Here is a 23,592-nt window from a genome sequence, read left to right on the forward strand (position 1 = left end):
GGTAGTCACCCTTGACAGTTTCTAGTTCTACACCTCTTCCCAGTTCTTCAATGTGGTCAATTCAGACATCTGTCTTATGCAACGGCCTCTTGGTGACCACTTCCCTATGGGACAGGTAGATATAACCTACTTGACTGGCCCCACTGACCCACACACACCCCACATGGACTTCACAGAAATGGCCCAGTGACCATCTCTCAGTCACAGTGTGACCTCCTGATGGTCATGACTGCTTACTTTAATAAAACCCACCAATTAGAACTTCCCCCAGGGGCTGGCCAGTTAGCTCAGCTGATTAGAATGCAGTGTTGTAACACCAAGAATAAGGGTTTGGATTCCCAAACCAGCCAGCCACCAAAAAAAAAAAAAACCTAAAAGAACTCCCCATAGGAAACCTGCTTGGGTAGTGTCTTGGATTCCGATAAAGGCATTTTTGGCCCAGGGGTTACCCCTTCCTTCCTCCGTCCCCCCAGTTCTCCTGGCCCTTCAGAGGCATGCTGTACACCCCAAGGGCCTGTAAGTAATAAAATCCTTATTTTTATCTTGTCTTTCTACTAATTATCAAAGGGGTTGTCATAGAAGAGGTGCTCTCCATCTTAAAGATCCTAAATTAAAACATTGTAATATGCCAGTTTATACAGAAAATTCTAAAGCATTTATCATAAAAAATAAAAACTCCTAAAGAGTTCATAACTAAAATTCATAACTAAACGTAGCAAAGTTGCAGGAAACAAGATCTAAACATGAAAAGGAACTGTATTTCTTCATACTAGCAAGAACACTTGGAAAATGAAATTTAAAAACAATACTATTTTTTATTTATTTATTTAGTTAGTTAGTTAGTTAGTTGGTTAGTTTTAAGATGACTGGTACGGAGATATTAACCCTTGACTTGGTGTTGTCAGCACCACGCTCTCCCAAGTGAGCCACAGCCGGCCCTAAAAAACCAATACTATTTATAAGCGGTAAATAAATCACATCTTCCTACCATTTACGTTTCTTCCTGCCCTTCTGTCACTCTACATAATCTACAATATCATTAACTAATTTTTTTATGGGTGCAGATAAAGCCTTGCTAATATCCTGACCTTTCCAAGTGAGGAGTTACCAAGTAATAAAAGTACATGACTAAGGGAACCAAGTGAGGAACTAAAAATTGCTCCCTACATAATAGAAGGATTGGAGAAGAGAAGGTATTCCGGGTAAGGAATGTCAGCTAAATACCGACACAAAAAAATTACATTTCATGCTAAGCTCTTCTACACCTGTATGACGCTTTCTAAATCACATGCATGTTACTTTAATAAAAAGTAAAACTATCAGATCTCAAGTGTCAAAAAAGCAAAATTACTTTGGAAAAGAAAAGAACAAACAGCCTAAGAGACAAACCTCACTTCGTCATCTTATCATTTCGGTAGAAACTAAAGAAAGACTCAGAAACGTACTCAAAAAACCTAATCAGTACCTTCCCAGCCCCCCGAACCACAAAGGAAAAACAAAGTAAGCACTGACCTTCTAGTATCCTTTACTATAGTTGGACACTTAAAGAAGCGCGAACGCAGTCCCCAACTGTCACAAACCATGCAGTCGAGTTTCCCGCACTTGGGGAAGTCGCAGGGGTCAGCATACCCGGAGTGCAATGGATGAACCTCACCCTTGGAAAACCGCCTTCGCGATCATGGTTTCTCCACGCCCAGAAAAGTATGAGCAGCTAACATTGCCTGGCATCTCACCCTCAGATTCTAAATCCTCTACACGTAGGGTCACTCCCTTCACATCAGCTCTAGCCATCGCTTACAACATAAGAACTTTTCTAAATTGTAACAGCCAGAAAATAACATTCTGGGAAATAGAATATTTGCAAAATCCTAAGAAATATACGTACAGTGTGAACAAGACCGGAAGACGCTGCACTCATCTACATACTCCAAGCCCCTCTTGGTGACGTCAAAAGCTACGGACGAAACTGAGGCTTCTGTATCTGCGGTAGGAAAAATAGCCCACCGCAAATATCGACATCCTGATCCCTGGTACCTGTAAATCTGTTACCCTACGTTTTTTGCAAATGTGATTTTTGTTTGTTGTGGCAGCTGGCCGGTATGGGGATCCGAACCCTCGAGCCGAGTGGACACCACCATGCTCTGACCAAGTGAGCAAACTGGCCAGCCCTTGATTAAGAATTTGAGATGAACAGATTAACCCAGTTATCCCAGTGGGCCTAATGTAATCACGGGGTCCTTATAAAGACACAAAACATGACTGGCTGGTTAGAGGGTGGCGTTATAATACCAAGGGGAAGGGTTTGGACCTCTGCACAGTCTGCCCAAAATAAAAAATAAATTGAAGAATGACACAGAAGAGCCAGAGAAATAAACATAAAGACGGGGGAAAAAGACAAAAATGCTAAACCGCTAACTTTAAAAACGCAGGAAAAAGCCACAAAGAAGACAACGTTCTTTGAAACTAACCTGTGGGGCCGACCCCGCGGCGCACGGGGAGAGTGAGGCGCTGGGAGCGCAGCAGTGCTCCCGCCGCGGGTTCGGGTCCTGTAGAAGCGACGGCCGGTGCCTCGCTGGCTGAGCGCCGTGCGGCCGGTCCCAAAAAGACAAAAAAAAAAAAAAAAAACCGAGAAGAGATAACGCTGTTTAAAAAATCTTACGGAAGATTAACAAGCAACAACCAAGAACACAGAGGTATCTAAAACGGGGAGAAAAAATACTGGGGCAAGAGAAGGGATTGTGTGATGTAAGCAGAAACTACCCCTCAAGTCTGAGCTTTTGACAGTCTGCCAGTTTGATTTTTGTATCGTTTTCCTGAAAGAATTATGTAACATATATAAATATGTCCACACATACATTTGTGTATACATATAATCTACAAATAAAATAACTACATTTTGTTTTGTGAAATAAAAGTTAAAACAACTTGAAATCTGGTTGGGGACCACTCAAGTAAGGGGAAAAGTAAAGTATGTGAACTATACTGTTATTATCACCAAACCCCAGTTTCAGAAGATTTATGACTAGCAGTGCCTTCTTAAACTAATAATACAGAGTCCTTAAGGGCCCATAATCTTCACAAGGCCCAGTTTCAGTATTTCACAAGGATGTCATTGTTATTGCCCTAGCTATCAAAATATCTGCTCAAGAGAGTCTGCCTTGGGACATAAAAGTGACTGTCCTCCACTATTTTAACTCAAGAAGGTTAAGAAAAAAGTGACTACCCTCGCAGAAGCCCTGATCCTCTAATGACCTTTGAAGACAGCCACATTTCTTTGATTGGAAATATATGTATTTGTGTACACCTAAAAAAGAAGCTGAGGCCAAAATACAGCATGGATTTATTGAGCCAATATGATGACTGCATCCAGAGAGACACATAGGTCACCCTGAGAAATGCGTTCAGAAGGCAGACGGCAGAGCTTAGCATTTTATAATCACAAGAAGGGGAAAGGATCAAAGAAGAGAGGACAGCCCCACCTAATTACTTCATCGGGTTTTCTATTGGTTATACATGACATACAGACTTGGGATTATTAATAGGTTACATCCTATATGCAGGGATTTACGATAAGGGTTATGAGAGGCATTTTAGTTTATTTTATGGCTTTCTGGTACCATTATGTCTGCTTCTAAGTAAAAAATGGCCGTATGATAGCATTTTCCAGGACAGGTGGACATGACTACTGACAAAGCATTATAATTTAGCTGACCTTGTAAGAGCAGATTTTGTGGTTATCATTTGTTAAATGCTAACATGAGTTAGCACAAAAAAAGTGGAAAAACTTAGTTAAGTATAGAAAGATTGCTACAGATCTCACTTAGGAACAACCATGCAAAACTCTTACTAAATGCATAAAACTTGTAAACTGAATCTAGCAGGATATTAAAAGAATAGACATAACAACTCGAGGTGTTATACTAGGACTATAGGACCTAAATACAGAAAAGTATATGATAAAGGTAGCATTTCATATAGATGGGGGAAAGGATTGATTACTACATGAAGACTGCTGAGAAAATAAGCTCACACTAGAAAGAAGGAAAAAATGCTTCCTCCTACCCTATATTTTTAAAAGACAGATTAAAATATTCAAATGTAAATCTAAACCATATGCAGAAAAAATACAAACAAAAAATTTGTTTATAATTTTGAATCACTTTCTAAGCATGTTGCCAAAGTCAGAATTAAATACAAAATTTGACTAGATTTACATACAGAAAATCTCTATAAAGTAGAAAACCTCATAAAACAAAATTTAAACACACATGACAAAGTGGGAAGGTATTTGCAATACACAGATTAGGTAAATAGCCTGTGTGATGGAATATGCACATGAGCGAGAATAGGCAGCATAACAGTTGAGAGCATGGGTTCTGCTATCAGACAGCTGAGCAGAACACCTGGCTCGTAGTCAGGGCAATAAATGTTAGCTCTTGTTCCTCATACTAATTTTTTAAAAATAGACCTACAACAAATAAATACTTTAAATAAAAGTAGCCCAATTAAAAAGTAGCCAAAGGATATATGGCGGTACTTCAAAAAGTTCGTGGAAAGATTCATATTATAACAATATTGTTCCATGAACTTTTCAAAGTACCCTTATACACCCATGTTCATAGCAGAATTATTCCCAATAGCCAAGAGGCGGAAACAACCCAAATGTCCACCCACAGATGAATGTATAAACAAATGTGGAATATACATACAATGGAATTTTGCTCAGCCTTAAAAAGAAAGGAAATTCTGACACATACTACATGGATGAACCTTGAGGACATTATGCTAAGGGAACTAAGCCAGTCACAAAAAGATAAATACTGTATTAGTACACTTATATGAGGTATCAAGAGCCGTCAAACTCATAGAAACAAAGTAGAATGGTGGTTGCCAGGGATTGGGTGGATGGGTGGGGAGAGAGGAATTGTGGGACTTGTTTAATGGGCACAGAGTTTCAATTCTGCAAGATGAAAAACTTCGGGAGATCAGTTGCACAATGTGAACACAATTAACACTACTAACTGTAAAGTTAAAAACATTTAAGATGGTCAATTTTATATTTTGTGTGTTTTACCACTATTAAAAATAAGAGTGAAAGTGGGCAAAGGATATAAATGAGATAATCACGATGATAGAATACATGAATAAAATCATATGAAATAAATTCATATAAAGATAAAATCATATGAAAAAAGATTTTTAAGCTCGTTTAGTAATGAAAGATAGCAACTATTTAAAGACTGCCAAGGGCCAGTGCTGGGTAGAGGTGGGAAAACCAGCCCTCATATGATGTTAGTAGGAGTATAAGTGGTGGAACCATGGTGGGGGTGGGGGCAGGGAAGGGAGGGGTGCAGATGGGGTTAGCAATACGATTCAAAACGTAAATGTGCATACGCTTTGACCCAGGAATTCTACTTCCAGAAATGGAGAGAAGAAAATGTCTCATTATTGGGATACTTTGACAGATTAACTGTGGATACTGACAGCCACAGTTCCTTCCTACTATTATATCTAGGGAGCAAGGCAACTCAGAAATGCAACCTATCAGAAATACTCAATAATGATCCTCACACATTTTAGGCTACATGAGGGCAGAGAATCTGTCTTGTTTGCTTCCTCTGTCATGTGGCACATAACTACCACTTTAAAATATTTAATCTTGCTTCAGTGATCCAACCTTGCGTGTACTAATTTTGGGGTGGGCAGCTGGCCTGTGCAGGGATCTGAACTCTTGACCTTGGTGGCTAATCGTACATGGGAACCCCAGTAACAGTTCACAGAATTACTGTAAGGATCAAATCTAAAAAAAAATGAAAAATGTGAAAGCACTCTACTTTGGCACTTTACAACGTAGGCATTTTTTAAAAACTGCCTCACAATATTAGCACTCTGCTGAGCTAGGTATTCAACAAGGATTTATTCAACTGAATACGCACATTAGAATATTTAAAAATGGAGAAAGAGACTAAAATTTATTATGCACATTATCTATGCTAAGTACTTCATATATGTTAATTTAACCTTTCTGACAACTCCATGAAATATTCTACCTGTAGGTGAGGAAACCGAATAACTTGCCAAAGCTCACACAGCTGGTAACTTCCAGAGATGTGAAACAAACCCAAATTTGTATGACTCCGAGACCCGTACTTATTCGTCCATAGCAGTGACTCTCAAACTTTTTCATGGAGTAACCCCACATTGCAAAGGAAAACAAAAACATATTCCCAGGGGACTTCGGGAAACTTCTGATATGACCAGTATAAGTCTGATCCATCTCTGACGTCTTACGTTTATCTTAAAATTTATTTTTATTTTTGCACTTTATTCACAATATATTAATGCTTGTTTAATATAAAACATTTCAAATGACTCACAAGTTAAATCATTCAACTCTTCCCTCCCTAAAAAACGTTTTGTTGTTGTTGTTGATAAAACTGACAGTGGAGGAAGGTGTACTTTCTGTATTCGTCCCATAGATTTGTTTAGTTCTTGGTGCCTGGCTTCATAAACCTGGACCCCAATTTAAAAGCATGACTGCAGAGCAAACTGCATTAAAGCAATCTTAAGAATGATGATGAAAATAACTATTGTAGGGTCAGAAGATACTAATAACAAATTGTGTAGCTACACGCAGAGTCGACTCCTTTCTTAACTCTCCACTGCCAATGAAACAAAATTCTAAACCTGACCAATTCCATTGAGTTTGACCAAACTACTGCAGAGCTATCGCTGAATGTGGTAACACCGTGTCTTCACCTAAGAATCTGGTTATTTTATAAGCATAAGCATGAATTCTCCCTGAGGACAATACGTGTGTAATGCCCACTGAGTGCCCAGATGCAGATCCAATTAGAAGTTAAGCAATGGTACTGAGTGGCAAACCACATTTTGACCAGTAGTACCAGACTTTCCCTGACCTATCAAACGGGGTACAAATACTTCTTGAATTCTCTCCCTCTCCAGGAGGGGCTCACAATTTAGCGTTACCTCAGGGTAGTGAAAGGGTCCTCGTCTTGAATTTTGGCTTCAAGAATACTGTGCTCTGAGCTTCTATGTCCCCAACTTCCTTGTAGCATGGCTCTGAGCATTTGCAACACGTGCGATTTGCTAAAATGCTCAACATATGTTGCTTCCTTCCTTAGATCTTAGGTATTTGAAGGGCTGATTCGCAGTACATTAAGAGAGTTCCTTTAACCTGGGAAGAAAAGTCAAGGCTAAGAATCACCGCCAACAGGTAGCGAATAAGTTACTCTCCTAAATAAATCACACTGACGTAGGCAAGGAAAGACCGCATCAATCACCTTCCAAACTGCCTTCCAATTCCCCCCAAATTCTGTATTTTAGAAACGGTCACTTCCACGGCGTGAACGCCCCTTCGCAACTCTACCAGACCGAGAACTCTGGCGTAACCCAACGCTTCCCTCTCAGGCCCCGAGGAGCCCAGGCCCAGCCCACTGTGGGGACATTGCTTGCTTATTTTTCCAGCTACTTCTTAAACCAGGTGGTCGTGAAGCTGTACCGGTCTCAGTAACCTCCATACTTCACTCGCGGAAAGCCGTTGGTGGCTGCGGGGACCGGCGCGAGCGTTCCCTCGCCGGTCGGGGGCTGGCCCACAATGCCTCGCGAGGGCGGGAAAGGCGCGGGCGGGGTGGGGTGGGGGCGGGGGGCAGGCAACGGGGACGGCTGGCAAGAAGAGCCAAGAAGCTGGAACTCTGTAATGGGCATCAGGTCAATCCTTATATGACTGTTTCCTGGACTTTTCACGCCAAAAAAACCCCGGTCACTGGCCAGTGTGCTGGCCAGTGTGCACCTGTTACTACCGCTGCTCCCACTCGGGGAGATCGTTCCTATTGTGCCTGAGATTTCAGCCAACAGGCCGGGGCGGAGGTGAGGAAATGTGGTGTGTCGGCCACACTGGGCCTGCCTGTCCATCCTGTGGACTCCATCCATCTTTTTACTGTCAAGGGTGTACATTTGATGGGGAAACCCTAAATGGGATTTGCAGGAATCACAACGGAAATGCTGCCGAAGTGTGACATTTTGCATGCTTCGGAAAGCTGTCAAGCCCAGAACCTCCTGCAGTAAGGCGGCAGGCCCCGCCCCTCCCGCTTTACGTCTGACGTCACGCGGCACGGCCGGGCGCCGGCGTGCGAGGTGTGGGCGCCAAGGCTTTGCGGCTTTGGGTTCGCACTAGTGCCTGTGTCGGCGTCCCGCTTTGAAATGCAGCGGGATTTAGTGAGTTTCCCGCTGTCTCCAGCGATGGGAGCGAAGCTGGTGTCTGCAGGTTTCCAGACTCATGAGGAACTCCTAGAGGTGAAACCCTCCGAACTCAGCAAAGGTAAGGACTACCGAGTATAAACTGAGGCACACCGGCCGCCACGGGCGCTTCGTGGTCTTCGTTCTCCCACCTCAGGGCCTCCCGCGATCGCGTCTGCGACGTGAAACAGCGCCTTGACTCCACTTAAAAGCTGTCTGGTTAGGAGAACTGTGGTCGTGGTAACGTTTCTTGATTGCTTTCTCTCTGGCGGTGCCTGCTGGATGCTTTGAGGATTATCTCAATTATATTCAAAAGAACCTTCTGACGTGGTGCAGTATGTGTGTCCTGTAGGTAGTTGAGAGGACTGATCTGTGATCTTGGGGAGGCTAAGTAACTTTTTATGATAACTGTGTTAGAAGATAGTGGAGCTACAATTGGAAACCAAACAGGCTGTCTTATTTTTGTTGTTTCAAAATACAAAGGGTGGGGATTAAATTCCAGAAATGCAGGACTCGTGTAAGACTAGAGACACTGAGCGAGAAAGGGAGTAGAATTCCCAGAACCTGGAAATAGCGGTAGAAAAAAGACAGCGCTTCTGTATGTAATTCACTGAAAAACCCAAAACATATTCCAGAGTACTGCAGATTATAGGTCGGTGGGAAGCACTGCATCCTGAGATACCCCAAAATGAAGCTGGCTGTAGCCACTCTCGCTGTGCACATCACACTGTGATATGGCCAGACCTGTGCTAGTCACTGAAGAAAATAGGGCAGAATTTTCAATAATTGCCTTTAACCATGGAAAATAAGGAGGTTTCAACTCGCCACTCAGGAGTTTAACTTCTGCAGGCTGGCCCTTTACTCAGCTGGTCAGAGCACGGCCTTGTAACACCAAGGTCAAGGGTTCAGATCTGCATACTGGCCAGCCACCAGGGGAAAAAAAGGAATAAATATTGTAGACCCAACGTTCAGTTTTAAGTCATACTGCAGACTGTTCTCCAAAGTTTGATGGGCTCTTTTTCTTTCAACAAGTTGTTTTTCCAAAGAAGAAGTGAGGGACTCAATAATAATGGCTAATGATTGTTGACCATTTTGGGGTGGCCTTGGTATTCTATGAAGCTTTTTATATGTATTGTCTTATTCCCATTTTATAGAGGAAAAGAGTATGAGGCACAAAAAAGTAACTTGCCCAAAGTCACACAGTAAGTGGTGCAGTCAGAATTTACAAACCCAAGCAATCTGACTCCAGCATCAAGCTCTTGAATAGGATTTCAATTTCTTAAATACTTATCACCAACATTATCTTTTATTAGCACCAGCTTTATAGTTCATATCCTTAATAAATAAAGCACTGATATATGAAACTAAGTGATGTCCTCCCATTTTTTTTTAATTTTAAAAAAAAAATTTTTTAATTAAAGAAAAATTTCTGTTTCTGACGCAAGTGTTCTTTTTCCCTTTCTTTTCTTTTCTTTTTCCTTTTTTTTTTTTTTTTGGCAGCTGGCCAGTACAAGGATTGACCCCTAGACATTGGTGTTATCAGCACCATGCCCTAATCAACTGAACTAACCCACCAGCCCATCACCATTATTTCTTTAGCAGTTTGTTTTGTAATTGCTATTTTCTCTTCTCCAGCCATCAGATAGGAGTGAAATTGTGTGGTTGAGGATGTATAAGTGTATTACTTAAAATATTTGTGCATCGAACAGTTGTTCTCATTAAGTAGTTTGGAGTGATACATGAATTTTTTATGTCAGTGTTTCCATGAAAAGTTTTTATTATGAATACTACATGCACATGCACTTCTTAAAGCTGTACCTTGTTTTAGGTAGTTAAGCCATTCTCATTCTTATCTGAAAAATAATATGTATACCTTATGGAAGCAAGATAAATATGGCTTCATAAGACCAAAAGGGATAGTAAAAGGACTGACTGCTAGTACATTTTTATTTCTACCTCCTGAGATACTCTTGTAGGTATCCAGAAATACTTTAGTTGAATTCTGTTTTTGAGGCAATAGGTAAATCTTTATGTGACTAAAAAATCACACAAAAAATGCCTTTTTTAACTTGAAAAATTAAATAGTTAATGGAATTTCATATTTTTATATTTCTCTACTCAGCATCACTCTTGTTATCTAAAAAGTAAAATTAACGAAGACAACCCATTATGTTAGACTGTGAAATCTGTAAAAATCAGGGTTTGTTTTATTTTCCTTATTTTGCTTTCACAAGTTGGGATATCTAAAGAGGAAGCCTTAGAAACTTTGCAGATTATAAGAAGAGAATGTCTCAAATAAACCAAGACATGCTGGTACATCTGAGTCAGGCAAGAAGCGTACAGCGCTGGAACTTCTTGAGCAGGAGCACTCGCAGGGCTTCATAATTACCTTCTGTTCAGCATTGGATAATATTCTTGGGGGCGGTGTACCCTTAATGAAAACAACAGAAATTTATGGTGCACCAGGTGTTGGAAGAACACAAATATGGTAAAATAAAATGTTTTGCTCTTAAGGGTGGACTTAACATTTTATGTAAGTAATAGAGTATTGTGCCTTAGTTTTATAGTCAGGAGACCAAAAAAAGGCATGTGTGTGCTCTTAATTTTATGTGTGTGTGCATCAAACAAAAATCAGTTTACCGTTTGTGGTGCTTCAGTATCGCATCTTGATAAAATGATACAATTATTTTGATATTAAAAAATGTTTGTTTTCACATTGTTAAACATAGGTTAAACAGTCAGTCTTCTACTTTATTAATTCACTCCTGAGAATATATTTGAAAGTCAAATATTCGAAAGTATATTTATGTATAATAAGAAAGGATTCCATTCTCAGAGACCTAAAAACCATTAAAAAGTCCTTCATAGTGGTTTTATAGGCACTCCCTTCCCTTAATCCAGGTATCAATTGATTCATATATATCTGGAGCCGTAGAGAGTTAGACATCTTTGTTGCCTTGGAGAGTATTTGCATTTACTTTTAGTGGTACTTTTTTTTTTTTTTTTTTTTGTCGTTTTTTCGTGACCGGCACTCAGCCAGTGAGTGCACCCGTCAGTCCTATATAGGATCCGAACCCGCGGCGGGAGCGTCACCGCGCTGCCAGCGCAGCACTCTACCAAGTGCGCCACTGGCTCGGCCCTAGTGGTACTTAACTGGTCATTATCTGGAGTTTGAAAAACACTGCATTAGATGACCCTAATAATGGATTGGTCATTTCACTTTTTTTTCTTGACAGTATGCAGTTGTCAGTAGATGTGCAGATACCAGAATGTTTTGGAGGAGTTGCAGGTGAAGCAGTTTTTATTGATACAGAGGGAAGTTTTATGGTTGATAGAGTGGTAGACCTTGCTATTGTCTGTATTCAGCACCTTCACCTTATAGCAGGAACACACATGGGAGAGAGTAAGTTAGCAAATGATCCTCTTTTTTTCTATATAATAAAAATAATTTGCATTTGTGTCCATCTCAGACCTCAGCAAGAGATTTGGAGTGCAAAGTTTAATGACTTGACAGCGTACTAGTGTTAAACTCTCATACGTCTGTTACAGAATGAGAAATTTCACCACCTGGACTGGCCTTTTTTCACCTTTCACTTCTTACTGCAGGAGCTTTGGGGCAAAACCTATGTGTGTGTTTCAGCATAGGACTTCAGATTATTATATTTCAGCTTGTCAAGTGTAAGCTTGTTGGACACCTTAATATAAACAACTGTTGTTAAATGCATTCCAGTGTATATTGGCCTCCATACTGGTTTGGAAACTGCATCTGGACATGTTTGGAACTTAAGCTGATTGACCTTTGGAGGCTTTAAGTATATATAAATTGACTTCATAACTGTGTTGATTGCATTGCTACTGTGATTGAGAGGTTTTTTTGGTGTTTGTTACGTGGAAATAAAGGTTTGATTTTAAAATAACTTTTTAGAAAGGTAATTTATATTCAAGTTCTTGTCCTTTCCATTACTTATAAAATTAAATGGCTTCTGGTTTGACTATTTTCTTTTGCTTTGTATATTTTATTTTGTTTTCGAATGTGCAGTTTTTATTTTTTTCTCTAGAAGTTTTAAAAAACACAATGCTTCTCATGAGATGACTGTTTCCTTTAAATGAGTGTAATAAGCTGGATTATTATTTTTTTCGTGATACTAAGTGTTCCATTTAACGAGTGATCATTATGTGGATATAATGGATTCAGTAGACTGAATGCTATATACTGGCAGAATATGCCACCCCGATATTCCACTTTGGCCTAAGGATTATTTTGAGCTGAAGGCAATTGAGAAGAAGCAGATAAAGTAAAGCTATCTGCTCTCCCTCTTTTTTCCTAAAAGTAGGACATAAATGTACAAAAGTGTCTCCTCTCCCCTCTCTATCAGGAATGACAAAAGTTAGTCATTTAGACCCTTATCAGCCTGGAGCAGCATCAGAGGAATCTATACGAACTTTACTAGCTAGCCTTTATCTTCCATTAGTTTCCCATATATTTGCCTTCCCGTAATTTGCTACCCCTAAAGACTCAGGGTTCTTTTCCTTTGTCATTTCTCTTAAAATTTATTCTTTTGGTAAAATAAACCCAAATTCTAACCAAACCTTTGAATTACTAATCTCTGGTTCCCCATGTGTTATACTCATGATACACAAGTTAATAAACTTATACATGTATTTCTCTAATTAATCCTTGTTTTCTCAGTCCAATTTACAGGACCTCAGCCAGAGAACCTAGGAGGGTAGTAGGAAAAAGAATTTTTCTTCCCTTCTTCCTTAAAGCTTCCCATGTCACAATGCGTATATGTAATAATGTCTTAAAATCTTACAGTAAAATAGCACTGGGATATAGAGTTTTTAATGATTGGTATGTGATTATGCTGTATTCTTTTGGTGAGAATTTGACTTTTTTGTTTGTGTGTATTTGCAATAGGCAATGTTTTTTTATTATAAAATATAGTTTCTTGGCTTTTTAACGTTAAAACTTTAAATGCAATAAATTCTTTTCTGTCCAAAATATGTACAAAACCAAAGTGGTTATATTTTTAAAATCCAGTCTAAGGAGGATTTTATATCATTGTTTCTATGTAAATATCAAATTATACTATAGCATATAAAGGGGGAAAATGTGTTAAGTAAAAGTTAGAGGAGGCCATTGTTTTAAACTAAGTTTCTGAACACTAGGCCTCAATGGACCAGACTAAAAATCAAAACGGAGTCATCCACGCTAAAGTTCCACATCACCAAACCCCCAAACAGCCAGTATCCCAAACAGTCCAGTTTAAATTGTCCATCAGCATGATGAGATTCCCTTTGCCTTTTTTTTTTTTTTTCTTCCTTCTTCTTTTGAGGCTGACAGGTATGGGGATTCAAACCCTTGATCTTGGTGTTAACAATACTGCGCTCTAACCAACTAAAGCTGTTTGGATAGCCTCTCCTTCTGCTTTAATTCTTATGCAAAAGAAGCAGCCTGATGTTAACTAATCAGTTATTTTTCTATTCTGTTTCCCTGTCCCTGCTTTATAAAAAAGTAGTAATACATTCTGTTCTTTGTTTCTACTTTCTTCAGCCTTTCTGTTCGTAAAGCCAACCCCTTCTGCTCCGCTTATTGGAACATTTAATTCTATTTTACAGAATGAAGTGTTGCTTGAAACTAGAGTCTCAGTAAAGACAATTGTAATCTTTAAACTAAATTTCTTGTAATTTGTCTTTTGACAAATGCTTCATTTGAACATTTTTCCTTTGAACTCTAAATTTGTAGTCCTATGGAAAAAAACAAGAAAGAGAAACTTATTATGTTCCTTCTGTGCAATAGAAGCCAATGACTGGAAATATGAAAAGGCAGGCATTAAAACTCTAGTTGTATATGTGTACAATTTATAGATAGCCTACTATGTAAGGAACAGTGGAAAAGTGATAAGATGTCAGGAATTATGAAATGATAGTTTATCATAATTTTATTTTGCTACACTTTTGTCATCTTTCAATTAAAGTGAAGAGTTTTGTTATACAAAGTATAGCATTTTGTTATTTAAAATTATTGTTTTCCTACAATCACCAGCATATCAAAATAGGTAAAACTAATTATTTTAAAATTGTTTTATTGTTTGTTTCATAACACCAAAAAGCTTTAGAGGATTTCACACTTGAAAATACTCTTTCCCATGTTTATTACTTTCGTTGTCATGACTACACAGAGCTACTGGCACAAGTTTATCTCCTTCCAGATTTCCTTTCAGCGCCCTCAAAGGTATGGGACAAACTACAGAAATGTAACTAACCAAGTATATTTGGAGGTATTTGATAAGCATGAAAGGGCTGGCCAGTTAGCCCAGTTGGTTAGAGCATAGTGCTGAGAACACCAAGGTCCAGAGTACCAGCCAGCCACCAGAAAAAAAAAAAGATAAGCATGAAAAATAACCAAGTAATACAATAACATAAAATTAAAGTCAAAGCCAATTAAAACATCTCTTCTTTCCCTGCTCTACAGTTTATTTTGCACACATGCGTGCATGCACACGTGTGTTTGTGTGTGTAGTTTATGCCCAGAGTAAGAAATCGAAATAATATAGAAAGAGGTTCCGCCTCCAATAATAATAATATAGAAATAATATGGAAAGAGGTTCCACCTCCAGTAATAATAATATAGAAATAATATAGAAAGAGGTTCCACCTAAATAGCTCCTATCAAACAGACTTGTATAGAAAGGTGTGAAATGAAAAATAAAGACTGCCCTTTTGCTATTTCATCCTAGTCCTCTCCCCAAAGTTGACCACTATTAATATTTCTTGTGTCTTTGCAGAAAAATTTTGTACATATTGCAGTATCTATCTCCTCATCTTTAACGTTTGTTCGTGGGATTACAGTCTGATATTGTTCTGTACGTTCCATTTTGGCTTAAAGTGTTTTGCATATCTTTCTGTATCAACACAAAAGGATAGACCTCATTCTTTTTTCAGCTGGGTTTTTTTTTTTTGTTGTTTGTTTGTTTGTTTTTGTCAGCTGGCCAGTACAGGAATCTGAACCCTTGACTTTGGTATTATAACACTCAGCTGCCTATTACTTCATTTTAAGTAGGAACCTTAATTTGTTTAACCAGTGAACTTTTAGATAGTATTATTAATGGTTTGGTGATTATCCTTATACATATATCTTGGTGAATATTTGTTTATGGGATAAATTCCATATTGGAATTTTAATCTTAAAGGGTATGTGCATCTTTAATTTTGATAAACTTTTCCAACAACAAAGATTCTCCTTGACCAAACTTGGCCCCATCCTGCCATTGGCCTGTCTGGCCCAGTCTAAGCAAAGAATCCAGCTGTCACAATCTCTCACCCTTGGGCCAGCCCCGTGGCTCACTCGGGAGAGTGCGGTGCTGGTAGCATCGAGGCCGTGGGTTTGGATCCTGTATAGGGATGGCCGATGCGCTCACTGGCTGAGTGTGGTGTGGACAACACTGTGCTGAGGGTTGCGATCCCCTTACTGGTCAGAAAAAAAAAATTATCTCACCCTTGATAATCTGATCACCTTTGATATCTGATGAAGTTCCTCATTTCCCACCTTTCATGAATAAATCCTTGGCCTGCCTTTAGCAAGAATCCTGTTGGGTCAGTTTAGTAAGAATTCCCTTACCCTTGATGTCCCCTGTTAGGAATTTTCCATTCACTGACCCCTTCTTTCACTCTACTCCTTGTCTGTAAATCCCCACTTGTCCTTGTTGTATTTGGATTTGAATACAATCTCTCTCCCCTGTCGTGATACCCCTATAGTAGTAGTCTTGAAAAAAGTATTCCTTGCAATTTTATTTTTGTTTTTTTGCGAGGTAACGATTTTTTTTTTTTTTGCCCACAAAGCAAGTCTTAATGCATTTAAAAAGACTAAGATCATAGAAAGTATGTTCTCTGACCACAATAATGGAAGGAAATTTAGAAAATTCACAAATGTGTGGAAATTAAACATCACTCTCCTAGATAAACAATGGGTAAAATGAAAAATCACAGAGAAATTAGAGTACTTTAAGAAAAAAATCAAAGTGCAATATATCAATATTTATACGATGCAGGGCTCATGCAGTGCTTACAGGAAAGTTTGTATTCCTTACTGTTCTAAAAAGTGTTAGAGTAATTTTTTCTTTAACACAGATTGTTCTTCAAAAGGGTTACACCAATTTCCACTCTTACTGACAATATATATCAATGCCTGTTACCCATCATCCTGACCTTATGGATATTTTTGCCAGGATTTTACATAGAAATTCTATCTCTTTGTTATTTGATTTACATTCTTTAGTTATTAATGAGATTGGACTTTTTTTTATATTGTGTAACTTGGCTACCCTACAGTTTAAAAAAATTTGATTTCTTAATATTTCTAGATTCTAAAAATTATATTATTCTTTAGCTACTAACAATGACCTTCTCTTTTAATATGTTCATCATGGAGTAATAGTCACTCTGATTGTTTGACTCCTCCCTGAGGGACTAGATGCTAAAGATAGGTTTGGGCTATTGCAGGAAATTGACACTCGTTGGGAAGTAATGGGGAGCCATTTCTTTTCATGGGCCTACTGAAAGCCCTTTCCTTTCATTTCAGGTTTTTTGGAGGAGGGGGTACTGGGAGTGTATTTTCTGTTTTGTTTCATTTTGTTTTTAATCCAGTGGCAATTTACTTTTGTTAGTGGAATTATAAAGTCACATGCTAATTTGACCCAAGGATTTGAGGCTGGCTTACCTCAGACTGGGCTGAGATTTCTGCTCATTCAAAATGCAGTGCCCATAAAAAGAAAATATGCAATGGCCAGTAATTCTCCATCTTTAGTATGCATTTCACCTGGAGGGCTTGTTAAAATGTAGATGGATGGATCCCAGCCCCAGAGTTCTGATTCATTACATGGATATGGCCTGATAATTTGCATTTCCAGTAAGTTCTGATGTGAGAACCCATGCTTTTAAATGCTTAGATGTCCTTAAATGCTCAGCTTTTGGGGGGAGGATTGGCCAGTATAGGGATTGATACCATCTGAGTTAATCAGTCAGCCCATAAATGCTCAGCTTTAATAAGAAAGGATAAACAGCAGGAGAGTTTGGCCTTGGAAATGGAGGATGAGTACTGTGTATGGGAATAGCCTTAAAATGTTGGGAAGCCTTTTAAACTTATAGCCTTTCCCTACTCCCCCTGGGGTTGTCTCTGAAATGAGGTTATTTGGGGAAAGAAAAACTTTTCCTGTGCTATCTGAGGTTAGTTTCCTGGGGAATGCAAACTAAATTGATTGGAGGGCACCCAGCTGGTGTATACTGCAGAATTGATTCATTGCTTGCTTGCCAGTGGAGAGAAATTCTCACACATTCGGTCACAGAAGTCAGTTTTCTGTGATGATAGTTGCTGATAAGAGTATAGGGGAAACACTTAACTTCAGTGTATGTTTTTTACCACAATCATGTCCTAACTGTCAATCAAAATTTTTATTAGTTGAGTCATTCACTGAGCTAACATTTCAGCTTTTCTTATTGAATCAACTTGGTGCCCATTTTGAAAATCAGTTGACTGTGATGTGTGAGTTTATTTCTGGACTGTATTCTATTGATGTATGTCTACTCTTCTGCCATTATCACATGGTTTTGATTTCTGTAACTTTGTGGTACATTTTGAAAGTGGGATCTGTGAGTTCTCCAACTTTGTTCTTTTTTTTTTTCAAGATTGTTTTGGCTGTATGGAGCCCCTTGCATTTCCATATGAATTTGAGGATTGGCCTGTCCATTTCTGCAGAATTCCAGCTGGAATTCTGATAAAGATGACATTGCATCTGTGGTGGTCTGGCGCTGTCAGAATCCTGCCAATGTTGCCAATTGTAAAGCTCTTTTACCTGCCCATAATCCTGCCAACTGGGCCAATTGTCGAGCTAAGGCTGGGTCTGAAGCTCACAGACCCCTTAAGCCCATTGTCCAGACTGGGTCACAAACCCTTCACATGCCAGGCTGGGTCCCCAGATCGCTCACATGCCAGGCTGGGTCACCAGACCCCTCACATGCAGGTCTATGAGCTAGGTAACCAGCAGACAGTTCCTTGGAAGCTATAGGTTGAGAGCATGGCTGTGTGGGCGGTGGCAACCCGAGGCAGATGCCAGCCAAGGTTGCAGCTTGCCCGCATGCACACCAACTCAACCCACACACAGTCTATTCACAAAGAATGTGCTGCACAACCCCCAACCTGCCCTGAGGCAAGGGACCTGACTAAACTATTCTATTTTCCCAACAACATCTAAAGATCAATTTGAGTGTACTAGTATTGCCATCTTAATAATATTAAGTCTTTCAATCCACAAGTATGGGATACCTATTTATTTAGGTTTTCTTTAACTTCTTTCAAGAATGTTTTATAGTTTTCAGTGTATAAGTAGTCCTAGGTATTTTATTCTTTTTGATGCTATTGTAAGTGGATTGTTTGTACGCTATTGTTTTTTTAAATATCATTTTTGGATTGTTTATTGCTAGTGTATAGAAATAAAACTGTGTGTAAGTTCATGTTCTATACTGCAACTCTGCTGAATTTGTTTTTTAGCTTTAGTAGTTTTTTTATGTAGATTTTTTAGGATTTTCTATGTATAAAATCATGGAATCTATTAATAGAGGTAGTTTTAGTTCTTACTTTCCAATTTGGATGCTTTTTATTTCTTTTTCTTTTCATTTTTCTTTTTCTTTTCTTTTTTTTCTTTTTTCTTTTTTTTGTCTAATTGCTCTGCTTGGAACTTCTACTATAATGTTGAAAAACAGTGATGAAAGCAGGCACCTTTGTCTTGTTCCTGATCTTGGGGAAAAGCTTTCAATCTATCACCATTAAATAAGTTGATCTTCATTATTCACAGATTATGTAACCATGAATTTGTATACTTAGAAAAATTTATTTGTAATCCCAGAATTAATACTGACAGTGCTTATGTAGTCATTTGCAAATGTATTTTTCAGTTCAGGCTGCCATAACATAAATACCATGGACTGAATGGCTTAAATAACAGAAGTTTATTTTCTTATAGTTCTGGAGGCAGAAGTGCAAAATCAAGGTTCTGGCTGATTCAGTTTTTGTCAAAGGCTCTCTTCCTGGCTGGCTCACAGAAAGCTGCCTTTTCTCTGTGTCCTCACATGGTGGGAGTTAGAAAGAGTGAGCTCTCTGGTGTCTCTTCTTATAAGACAACTAATGCTATTGGATAATGGCCCCACCTTTATGACCTCATTTAACTTTGATTACTTTCTTAGAGGCCCATTCTCCACATATAGTCATATTGTGGGTTAGGAGTTCGATATATGAATTTTAGGGGGACACAGTTCTTTGGCTAACAGTAGATATATGTAGAGTGGTGAAAGATTTAGTCATCTATGCATACATTCCCACTGAAGTGAATAAGGTGATATTCTCTGCCTTCTTGTCTTATCTCTCATACTGTAAGTCCTTTTCAGGGTCTATTTAATGCCACATTTTTTGCATTATTATTTTTTTTATTTTTATTTTTTTTGGTGATTTCACTGTTTAAAATGCCCATCAAGTGTAGTGCTGAAGTGCTGGCTAATGATCTAAACACATCTTTAAGTAAAAACACACATAAAATAAGTTTATATATTTATTGGTTGATGAAAACGTTGTGAACAGATGGTCACAGAAACCTAACCCTGTATTTTCCCTAGGAGCAATGGTTCAGTATTCACTAATTCAGTGTTGGTGTTAGCTCTATAGACCCTAACTACCATGAATTATGAGAATCAACTTTACAGTATTAGCTTGGGTTTTCATAGATGCCTTTTATCAGTTGGTTTATAGTATTGTTAAATCTTCCCTTTCTTTGTTTATTTTTTGTCCAGTTGTTCCACCCATCATTGAAGGTGGGGTGTTGAAGGCTCCAACAATTATTACAGAACCATCTTATTTTTTTCTTCAGTTTTGCCAGTTTTTTCTTTATATATTTTGGGTTCTGTTGTTATATGCATACAATTATTATATCTTCATGATGGATTGGCCCTTTAATTATTATACAGTACCCATCTTTGTAGATCTTTGTCTCTGGTAAAAAACCTGTTTTGTTGTATATTAGTATTGCCACTCCAGCCCTCTTTTGGTTATTGTTTCCATTGAATATCTTTTCCCATCCTTTCACTCTTAACCTATTTGCATCTTTAAATCTGAGTTATTATCTTGGGGGGGGGCTGGACTGTGTGGGGACCCAAACCCTTGACGTTAGTGTTCATAACACAGTGCTCTAACCAACTAAGCTAACTAGCCAGCCTGCGTCTTTGGATCTAAAATGAGTCTTTTGTAGATAGTGTATAGGTAGGATCATTTTAAAAATCTATTCTGTCAGTCTCTGCCTTTTAATTGGAGAGTTCAATCTATTTATGTATAATGTACTTACTGATAAGGAGGCACTTCTGTTATTTCTCTGTTTTCTGTATGTATTATTTCAGGTGTAAGAAATAAACACTTTTTCTTCGTGCACAGTGAACACAACACAGAATACTTCTATAACCAAAATCTATAGAAGTTTTCCCTCCACATCAAGCAGTTCTGTGACACCAGCTAGGTGTTCTGTAATTCACTTTGATTCTGACACTTTGTACCTGGAGTATAGTCAGATCCCATAAGGTAAGGTCTCAGTCCAATAAGATTACCCCTCTGTCAAGACAACAGTACCAAGTAGCAGGTTGTCACCTATACTTCTGACCAACTGGCTATAAATCAGTGTTCCTGTGCCCCCTTCTTTAGGTTTGATTAGTTTTCTGGGACAGCTCACAGAGCTCAGGGAAGCATGTTTACCAGTTTATTATAAAGGATTACAAAGGATACAGATGAACAGCCAGATGGAAGATATGCATAGGGCAAGGTATGTGAGAAGGAGCACAGAGCTTCCATACCCTCTCTAGGCACAACACCCTCCAGGAACCTCCATGTGTTCAACAATCCAGATGCTCTCTGAAATCTGTCCTTTAGAAGTTTTTTAATGGAGGCTTTATTAGTAGGGATGATTGATCACATCATTAGCTATTAATAAACAACTCAACCCTCAGCTCCCCCTCTCCCAGATTTGGAGGATGGGATTGAAATTTTTAACCATCTCATTACATGGTTCTTTCCCCCTGGCAACCAACCCCTAATTTGGACACTATCTAGGAACTCACCAAGAGTTGCCTCATTAGAACAAAAGATGCTCCTGTCACCCAGGAAATTCTAAAAGATTTAGGAACTCTCTGTCAGACACTCCTATCACTCAGGAAATTACAAAGGTCTTAGAAGCTCTGTGTCAGGAACCCTGGTCAAAGACCAAATATGAGAACAAAAGATTCTTCTAGTACCACTGTCTAGAAGGGTTTTAGGAACTCTATCTCAGGAACCAGGGATAGAGAAATTATGTATTTCTCATTATATCACTGTATCACATCATGTATCTGAATTCCTCCATTAGTGCCTTCTCTTTTGTTGGACAGATATTTTCTGGTGTACCATGTTGATTATTTTCTCATTTCCTTTACTATATATGTTTTATTTTCTTAGTAGTTGATCTACCATTATTGTTAACATCTTAAATCACAGAAATCTGGTTTGAATTAATGCCTACTTAGTTTCAATAGTATGCAAAAACTTTGGTTCTCTGTAGTTCCATTTACCCCCCCCATGTTGTTATTGTCACAGATACATCTTTATACATTGTGTACCAATCAGCATAGAATTATCATTTTATGTAGTTGTCTTTTAAATGATATAATAAGAGGAGTTACAAACTAAAAAGACATTAATGCTGACTTTTATGTAACTATCTAGTTATATTTAACAGTGTTCTTTATTTCTTTACATGGATTCTAGTTACTGTCTAGTGTCCTTTCATTTCAGCTGGAAAGACTCTGTTTGGCATTTCTTGTAGGACAGGTCTACTTGTTTCTCTGGGAATGTCTTAATTTCCGCTTCATTTTTTAAGAATACTTTTGCCAGATATAGACCTCTTGGTCGATAGTTGTTTTTGTTTTTTTCATCAGTTAGATTATGTCATCCTATCACCTTCTGGCTTTTGAGAACCATTGAATAAATATATAAGACCTTACATGATGTGATTCTTCTTATCTTTCCATTGGCATGCTGGTAAATATTTAATGACTATACCTGTGTGTATGTATATATGCACGTATGTATATATATACATACACACATTTATAAATTTTGCTAACATAAAGGATGTGTAGCACACAATTTACAACTAATGTATAGTAGTCTTTATTATAAATTTCATATAGCTGGTTGATTTTTACAGAAATCTTTCCTTGATTTGCCTTTTTTATTGTTTTGAGGTGAAATTGACCTTTTTTTTTTTTTTTTTTTAAATGACCAGTAAGGGAATCTTAACCCTTGAGTTGGTAACCACCAATTCCCTGGAAACCACCAATATATGTTTTGTCTCTAGAGATTTACCTATTCTGGATATTAATAAAATGGAATCAGACAATATGTGACCTTTTTGTCTGGCTTCTTCACTTCGTGTAATGTTTCAAAGTTTGTCCACATTGTAGCATGTTAGTACTTCATTCCTATTTATGGCTGAATAATATTCTATTTTATGTGTATACAACAATTTTTTTATCTTTTCATCAGTTGATGGATATTTGGAGTATATCTCCATCTTTTGACAGTTGTGAATTGTGCTGCTATAAGCCTGTATGTACATGTATTTGTTGCACTATTTTTCAGTTCTCTCAGGTATATACCTAGGAGTGGAATTGCTGGGTCGTATGATAATTTTATGTTTAACTTCTTGAGGAATGGCCAAACTCTTTTCTACAGTAGCTGAATTATTTTACGTTCCCACCACCAATGTATGAGGTTTTTATTAATTTGAATTTTTATCAACTCATATATCTGTATCCAGCCTGTACCATTATTTGGCAGAATGAAGCTGCTGGTAAATATTTGGTTGCTGTCTTCTTCGGGAAAGTTGATCATATCATTGATGAACAAATGCTATTTTAACATGAGTGTAGGTTTTTACTTTTGCCTAAGTTTTATATTTGTTAAGTTAAGAATATGATGAAAGTAAGATGATAAAGGTGTAATTTTTTTGCTGAATTGACTAGAGTCTTCTGGTTTTTTTGGTGGAGAACACTGTTCTCTGACCATTTGAACTAACTGACTAGCTCTGAATTGGTTAGTTTTCTAATACTAGAGAATATTTCCTCAATTTTTTGTGCAATTCACAATGTGATGGCTTGAGATACCACATGTTTTTTAATTTAATCTGATTTTGACATTTTCTCCATCAGTTTATTATCAGACTTTTAATAGACAATCAATAAAACAAGCCCTGATCTGTAGGTGAT

General features: G+C 38.1%; 1 non-coding gene and 1 pseudogene across 1 annotated transcript; one reads left to right on the forward strand and one right to left on the reverse strand.

Moving 5' to 3' along the window:
• Positions 1-1,542: 1,542 nt before the first annotated feature.
• Positions 1,543-1,705, reverse strand: LOC134365351 (U1 spliceosomal RNA). The gene has a single exon (XR_010022055.1). It is a non-coding gene; the product is annotated as a U1 spliceosomal RNA (small nuclear RNA).
• Positions 1,706-8,143: 6,438 nt separating this feature from the next.
• Positions 8,144-15,116, forward strand: LOC134365076 (DNA repair protein RAD51 homolog 3-like; annotated as a pseudogene).
• The last annotated feature ends 8,476 nt before the right edge of the window (positions 15,117-23,592 follow it).

The sequence above is a fragment of the Cynocephalus volans genome, chromosome 16 (assembly GCF_027409185.1).
Source record: "Cynocephalus volans isolate mCynVol1 chromosome 16, mCynVol1.pri, whole genome shotgun sequence".
Lineage (NCBI taxonomy): Eukaryota > Metazoa > Chordata > Mammalia > Dermoptera > Cynocephalidae > Cynocephalus > Cynocephalus volans.